At 43.4% G+C, this 8,679-nt stretch overlaps 1 pseudogene; it reads left to right on the top strand.

Moving 5' to 3' along the window:
• The window catches only part of LOC119338715, a 9,312-nt pseudogene extending 4,789 nt beyond the window's left edge, over positions 1-4,523 (top strand).
• Positions 4,524-8,679: the final 4,156 nt, after the last annotated feature.

The raw sequence follows: 8,679 nt of genomic DNA, 5'->3' as shown, positions 1-8,679 counted from the left end.
TCACATTAGGTATAGGAATACCCACCCGACGCCGTACGTCCGCGCCCGATGCCGTACGTCCGCGCGCGACGTCATACGCCCGCCCGTGTATGCCGCACCCGTCGGTGTACGTACGCCCGCCCGCGTACCCGCACCCGTCGCCGTACGTCGCCGTCGTACGCCCGCACGTCTCGACGTTGGCGTCGACAGTTGTTGGAGGAAAAAAAAAGACACGACCCTGAACCCTAACGCAACCACGCCGTCTCCACGTCGGGTCCCGTCTGCGCGAAGTCGCCGTCGCCCGGGTCGCCGCCCAAACAGGCCGCCGCGCGTGCCCCGGCGCCGTTACCGCTGCCGACGCGCGTGCCCAGGTTCCGTTGGCGCTGCCGCCGCGTTCCATTCCCGTCGCCCAGATGGCCGCCCCCCCGCGATCTACGTCGCCGCCTCCCTCCGCGCAGTACGCTCGCTACGAGCAGCCATCGTCCTCACGCCGTTGACACCTGCCTCCGGCGGCCAGCAACGTCAGGCCGTCGTCACGTTCGTTATCGGAACAAATGGATCCGACTGAAATCCTGGCCGCCGTGCAAGAGGTTGGTTATAACATCATTGTGCTTGATGAAATAATTGTTTTAGGGATGATGTTACACGGTGTTTGATTGATCGTACAATTTTTTTTAACTATGTATAGTTAGAGGAGGAGGGTGATTATGATGGCAATGATTACGGCGAGGACAACGAAACCTCGTCACTGAATATGGATGAACCTGCTGAGGAGAACTACATGAGTTTGGATGAATCTTATAGTGGCAATGTAAGTGTGATCAAGGTTGATAAAAACAATAAATATGGTAGACCCCATGGAAATTTTCATAATTTTTTGCATCATGCAGCGACATGGCGATGATGATGATGATGATATGGATATAGATGATTCATTTGCCGAAAGTGCACTCCGGGTTAGTCATAAATAAATCAGAGAAGAAATGACATAATAACCATATTAGCGCTTACATGTTTTTTTTTGCAATGCACGCAGATGGACGAGGACGGGGACTTTGTGAGGAATATTGTGGACGATGAAAGTGACAAATCGCACGTTGATGCATCTCATGATGACAGCTCCAGCAAAGTAAGTTTTGAAACTTACATCACTACATTATTACATATTAAAATAATAACTGACTGACATAAATGGTTTAATGCATTAATTTACAGGGAGATGTAGATGGTACAAGCGGGAATGATGAGCATGTTGGTGATGATCTGTTTAATTTTGACATCGGATTTGATGAATATCAGCAAGAATCATTGGACATGCACTGGAAGGTTATGAGGAAGACGTTCAAGTCACTAGGAGAGGCTTACATTTTCTATAACAACTATGCTTACGAGCGTGGTTTCAGCGTAAGAAAGGACTCACTGAAATATTCGAAAGGTCCTGAGGGAACTAAGCGCTTGAGAAAGTATCTGTGTGCAAGAGCTGAGAAACGACAGGCAAAACTTTGTACAATGGAAGGCAGGACCTGCAGGCTGAGAGGGGAGACTCGTTGCTTCTGTGATGCGCATATAACTTTGAAACTTGATAAAGAGCGTGACGTTTGGTATGTCAGCAGTTTCAGTGATGATTACAGTCACGTTCTAGCTAGACCGGATGAAGTCACGTTTCTTCGGTCTCATAATCAGATAAAGGAATATCAGAAAGCTGAGATCTTAACCATGGCAGGTGCTGGAATCAGGAAACATATGATTTATGATAATCTCATCAGTATGTACGGGTCATATGCAAAGACTGGTTTTGGGAGGAAGAAGCTTTATAACATGTGTTATAGAGAAAAAATGAAGTTGCTTTCACAAGGTGATGCAGACACTGCCATTGGGATCATGATGACCAGAAAAGAGAAAGATCCAGATTTCTTCTTTGAGCACACCGTCGATGATGAAGGAAGGGTGAAAAACATATTCTGGTGTGATTCTCAATCACGTCGAGACTATGTTGACTATGGTGATGTGACAGTCTTCGACAGCATATACAGGATGAATAGGTATGGCATGCCATTTATACCTTTTGTCGGTCTGAACAACCACCGTTGCACCACGGTATTCGGTTGTGCTCTTGTGTCTGACGAGACGGAAGATACATATGTGTGGCTGCTTCAGACATTTTTGAGGGCTCATTGTCAGAAGAGGCCCAGGTCAGTAATTACTAATGGAGATGCAGCTATGATTAAGGCCATAAGAAAGGTACTTTCGAGGGTTTGGCATCGTCTTTGCTCGTGGCATATTGAGAAGAACATGTAGAAACACCTTCATCATAAGTCTCTAAAGGAGTTCAGGTCTCTACTTTATTATGCCACTTCAAAGAAGGTATTTGAGGAGAGATGGGCAGCGTTTTGCGCCAAATGGCAGTCGAAGAAAACAAAGACATGGTTACGCAGGATGTACAAGAAGAAAAGGCTTTGGGCTGCATCATATCTGTCAGGTGGGTTTTTCTTAGGTATGCGAAGTAACCAGCGAAGTGAGAGTCTGAATTCATGCCTTCACTTGCATCTAGACTCCGGTATGACTATTGTTGATATGATTGTGCACTATGAAAACTGCATAATTCGTCTTCGTGAGAACGAGGCGCATGACGATTACACAAACTTACAGACAGTTCCAGTACCAGTATTGGACGAATGTAAAGATATTGAGAAATCAGCTGCCCGTGAGTTCACTGTGGCAAACTTTTATATCTTGCAGGAAGATATGAAGAAGGCACGGGAGCTTGAGGTCCTTGAGAGACTGAGAGGAGTAGACACTCACAGATTCATACTGACATGGAAAGAAAATAGGGATATCAGATTCACTGTGGAGTACACCCCAGGTAACTCCGAAGAAATTGTGAGGTGCAGTTGCAGAAGCATGTATCGCAAAGGACTTCCTTGCAAACATATTCTTCATGTTCTGATTCAGCTACGCTTATGTGAGATACCTAAGTGTTTAGTGCTGCGGAGGTTGAGCCAAGTTGCAAGGGGTGGACTTCCAGTGAAGCGCACTAGCGATCTGTTTGCGTGGGGATGGGCAGGTGCAGGTGACAGAGCTAGGTACAGTGAGTTGACTATCTTATCTGCTGAAGCAACTCATAAAGCATGTCATAAACCATTTTTATTCGACAAGTTGAAGGCGGCTCTGAGGGACATAATAGATAATGATTACACTGAGGAGGATGAGCCTGGTGCGGAGGTACATTTTGTGAACGACGATGCATTTGAGCCTAATCAAGATCATGGTCTTGTTCGTGATCCCGCTAAAGTTAACACAAAAGGCGCACCAAAACAGAATGTTAAAGGCCGCGGTAAGGATGGTCCTGATGTCACTAAAAATGGGCGACCTAAAGTTTTTGATGAGAAAAGCAAACGTCAATGTGGACAGTGCGGCTTCCGGGTCATTATAAGTCCACGTGCCCTCAAAATCCTAAGTATGATTTTCTTATGTTATTGTAAATCTTATTGTTGAAACGAAATTTATTTGTTTATTGTGAATTAACACTTATCTTACTGTTATGTAGGAACTTTGTTTGAATTGTGGAGTATGGAAGATTGCTTCACCCTTTGATTGAAGACAGTTTTATTATGGATTGCTATGGAAGATTGCTTCACCCTTTCATTGGAGACAGATTTTAATGTTCTATATATGTGATCTTTAATAATTGTTGATATATGAACTTATTTTACTTTGTCCATGTCAGACTATTTGCTACGATACCGACATAAGTAGTTGTTTTGATGACAGACTATGTAATGCAATAAGGAGTTTCTACTTGGTTTATTTTGATGTGCTCATTTTGCACAGTACTGCCATCGCTGTTTAATTGTCGTTTATTTTGACAGTGCTCATATTTGCACACTAGTGCCGTCGCTGTTTACTGTAATTTTTTGCACACTAGTGCCGTCGCTGTTTATTTCAGCACTGTACGGTCGCCGTCGCTTAGAACCCCGTCGTTTTAATTATTATTACTTTTAAAAAAAGCCTGACAATTGAGCCGGCGGCACTGTCCCATAGCGTCGCACGGCTGGCGGCAGTACGAGGTAATCAACTGGTTCGACAGCTCATGTGCCGCCGGGTATATAAGTCGGTCGTCGCGCCCTCCGTCAGGCGAGGTGGGACTAAACATTTCTCGTCGCTCCGCGTGGAACTTGGGCCGTCGTCCCGCCGCCTGCTACTTGGGCCGTCTTCACGCCGCGGGCGTAAACACTGTTATTGGGCCGGCCCACGCGGTCACGCACGTCGCTGCACGCACGACGGCTGCGATAGCCAAGTTTTTAGTCCCACCTCGCCCGACGGACCGCCCGACGACCGGCTTATATACCAGGCCGCGCACTTGCAGTCGAAAGTCTTCGTTAAACTACTATGCCACCCGTCGTCCGACGCTGCCCTGTTGGACAGTGCCGCCGGTCCTGTCTGACGTCTGACTGGCTGTTGCACTTGTCGGGCAATTTTTTTTACAAAAGAAAACTAAGAACGTCGGTGTTATAAGCGACGGCTACAGGCATTACAATGCATAATAAATATGATGACGACAGAACTATGAATATGAAGATTTCACATTTAAAGACAATGGCTTGAAGACAACATAATAATCCAAATGTCATTCTCGCCTTAATAAATATTTAAAATAGTAGTGTATTCTTCGTCACAAGATATCAAAGTCGAAATAAATGTAAACATTATTTGAGCCTACAAAATTTTCTAGTACAAAAATTTTGCCACATTTATTTCTTCTTTGCAAGCCGGGTAACTTTGTCCTTCACATCGTTGAGTGTATTTCCCTCCAAAAAAATAAGTTGTGCAATCATTAAGTCCCTCGATTTATCAATTGACCCATGTTACAACTTCATATTAGTATAATTTAAATAGTATTACGTAATGAATTTAATTCAATATAAGCATTTGAAATAAAACCAGACCTGAGAAAAATGGCTTATCCATTTTTCACCGTTCCAATATTGAAAGCATCGAAGAACAAATATTCCACATGAATTGTTGATCCGTACAAGCAATGGTTCATAAGTTCGCATTTCAGGTAAGATATTATAACAATATGAAAGTATTTACTCACCCGTCTTCTTGTTGTGGCATCTTATACGTTTTGATAGGCCAGGTAGACACATCCGGATAATTCACAGCACCGCTAGCATTCGCATCACGTATGTCATATCCAAGTTGTTTTCTCTGTTCATATAGATGATATCACGAAAAGAATTTAACATAGGTCAGTTACTAAATGATAGTTTCAATATGCTCATGTAAATTTATGTCGTATCAGCTCCTCAACTTTTTCTCTAATTTCAATGTCAAGTTCGGGTCCCATCAAAGAATCAAGAACCTGAAACTCTTCCTTCGGGCGATGCATGACAACCGAAACCCAGTGGGTATTTCCCTTATTAAGAAGAATATAAAGCTGCATCACAACAAAAATATGATGCAATGAACACATACCCTCTTATTATTTATATCCCATATATGCATACATTAAGGCAGTTGAACTTACCTTATCTTTTTTAAAATACTCATCGGTGCATCTATTCACGGGTCCATTCTTCTTCGCGACAACTTCGTTCTCATTTCTACCTGGCTCGGTGTCCGGTCTAATTTCAAGTAACCAATTGACCAGATAGGTTGGCATTATATGACGATCGTCACCAACAACTCCCAACAGATCCGACGAATAAGCATTGATAACCTGAAAATAAGTTATATGATGTATAACAATTCCAATTTGCATTGAAAGCTAATATAAAGCACAACAATAACTTACATCGCCGGTTAGCCATTGATGATCAAGAATTGTACAAGCTCTCTCTGCACTGAGACCTTCGCGCATGCCATCATTGAATATTTCCTTCTTTCTATGTTTTACTGACCGCTCATAAGTACGAACAAACTTAACACTAGCTTTAATCACATCGTATTCATCTTGAAAGACTTCTTTCTCGAATAGTTCTGCAATACATGACGGTAATATGTTAATAAGTCAATGATAAGTACAAGGTTCAGCTAGAAAACAATATGATAAAACTCACTTGCTTTTGCTGTACGTTTTGCACGTTTTGTAGGTATAACTGGAATATAAGGAGACTTTACAAGGTTTGATAGCCTCCGCTTCCGTTTCCCTACACCCTCCTTTTGTACCTCATCTTCTCCAATACAATCTACGGATCCACGTGATGCGATTTCATCTGTTCCTAAAGATGTAACGGATTTCTCATCAGATACCTCAGGAACTTCGATAGGATCTTTTTTATCACCCTTGAAACTATCCAAATATTCAGGTGTGCAATAATAAGGTGTCTTCTCTTCAAAATCATTAATATCATCTTCATCATCCTCTTGCACATTCCTTTTTCCTGGTGTTTTGAAATTGTCCACGTCAGGATTATATACAAATTGTTTATGAGGTGACCCATCATAGTTTCTACTTTCACTATTTTCATCATACTCATTCTCTTCTTCTTTTTCAATATCACCGGATTTGTAGAATATAGCGCTTTTGTTCAATTTCTCTATGACCCTCTGTGATTAAAAATTAGTTGTAATTAGTTATGTGACACATCAAAAAACATAGTGAACAGCAAAATCAGAAAACGTGTACCTGTGCGCATAGCTCCAGCATACGAAGCATATCCTTACGAATGTGCTTCAGCTCAGTCAAAATCCGATCCATCATAGGGTTGTTGCTAGCTGAAGCCTCAGATGTACTAACGCCTGTTCTCCTTCCAGTAATGTTAGACTTTCTCGTACTGGATTTCTTGTTCTTTTCAGCTTGTTTCATTCTAATTTTGTTTAAGCGGTACTCTTCAGTAATGGTGTCATCGATCTACAACATAAAGAATCATACAGTCATATTTAGTTAATAATAAATTGCAGACTTTAAATGGAAAAATATATATTTAACGTATTATCATTCCAACACCACGACCATATTGAAAGTCGTACTTGTCTCTTTTCTCCGCTGCCGCTTCTGTCCAATTCCTCATCAAGGGGCTCAACAGCGCTAAAGGATCATACTGTGGACCGGTGCTTGGCTGCACCTTCTCCCAATATAGATACTGTAAAACAAACAAACAACCATTTAACATGTGTTACAGTATTATTACAAAAAACAACTATTCAATTTTAAAAACAAAGCATACATGCAGAAGTGCAAGGTTGCCACGTGGCCATTCCCTAACACGACCGGGGTGCAAGACCATACCAATCTCTGACAAACAAAACCGCAAAGTGAATGCGTTCCAGTTGAACTTTTTTATCTGCCTGACATCTTGCACTAGTGCATAATAATTCTTCGGAATGTACTCATCAGACACTGGTGCAATTATAGTCCCTAACAGGATGAGAAACGCCATCCGAACAAATTCATCGTCCGAGTTTTTATTTCTCACTATCTTCTCAATAAGATCATCAATCAATATTTTACCATTCTTCTTGTTAACAAAACTAGCTGGAATTTTTTTAATTGCTTTTCCTTGGTCCATACTCAAAAAACTAGAAACGTCAACTCCTTCATTCTTCAAACCAAATATAGCGAACACATCATCAGGCCTCAGTGAAATCAACCCTTTTTTCGGCTGCCTCTTGCACCATGAATTTTTTACTACTAGGATTGTAACCTTGAATCATAAGCGCAAGCAAATTATCACGCATCTTGACCGAAGGTATTCGTAACATGCCCTCAATCTCCGTTTCGTAAAACGTAAATCGTTGACTTGGTGTTAACTTATTAACAAGACTAACCCACTTTTCTACGGAACATGCAATGACACCATCGATGTCCATAGTGCATATAATAATATCTATGTGACGTTGCATGCAGCTAATGTGATATATACTGTTGAAAATATTAAAAGAAATACCTGCCCGACGGCTACTAGAGCGGGCGACGGCGATCACAGCGGCTAACGGCGACGGCTGACGGCGGGTGGTGACGTCGACTAGTGCGGGGTGACGACGGGCGTTAACGACCGGCGCTGACGGCGGGTGGTGACGTCGACTAGTGCGGGGTGACGACGGGCGTTGACAGCGGCGCGACGTTGTCGGGCGGGGAACGACAGTTTGGGCGGCGGCGGCCGACGGGGATCAGATTGGGCGTGTCGACGGCACGTAGGACGCAAAAAACTGCATGCACGACGTGATTGGGCGACGTGCGCGTTTGTCAGGATTATTCCCTCAGATAGCGACGGCTCTGACAGATATTTTGCTGCGTCGGGCCCGCGACAATTATTAAGTGGGCGACGACCCGTCTACTATTTCAGTCTGGGCGACGGCAAGTTGGCTAGTTTAGTCCCACCTCGGCCGCCGAACGACGCAATATTAAATATGTATTAATTTATTTTTAAAACTCCACCAAAGTCGATCATTTTTTTCCATGGGCCACAGTGACCATGCAGGCCACGCACGCCAAAATTTGTCGCGTTCCGACGCTGTACGAATTTTCTATGATTTTTCCCACCGAAAACCCCTAAAACACTGCCCGCACGTGGCGCAACGTGCGTTCGTACTCCGATTTCGTTCATCCCTGGCGTGTGGTCCCCGGACGAGTCCCCACACACGCTGCCAAAACTTGGGTGCATTCCGGCAAACCGCAACGGCACTTGTTGTGCAACCCGGTGTTTTCGGTATGGGCGGAGGGGACCATCGGTCGTACGTCTCTCCGTCGCATCC

This window comes from Triticum dicoccoides, chromosome 7B (genome assembly GCF_002162155.2).
Source record: "Triticum dicoccoides isolate Atlit2015 ecotype Zavitan chromosome 7B, WEW_v2.0, whole genome shotgun sequence".
Classification (NCBI taxonomy): domain Eukaryota; kingdom Viridiplantae; phylum Streptophyta; class Magnoliopsida; order Poales; family Poaceae; genus Triticum; species Triticum dicoccoides.
Note: the sequence above shows the minus strand (reverse complement) of the source record. Positions and strands in the feature narration are given on the sequence as shown.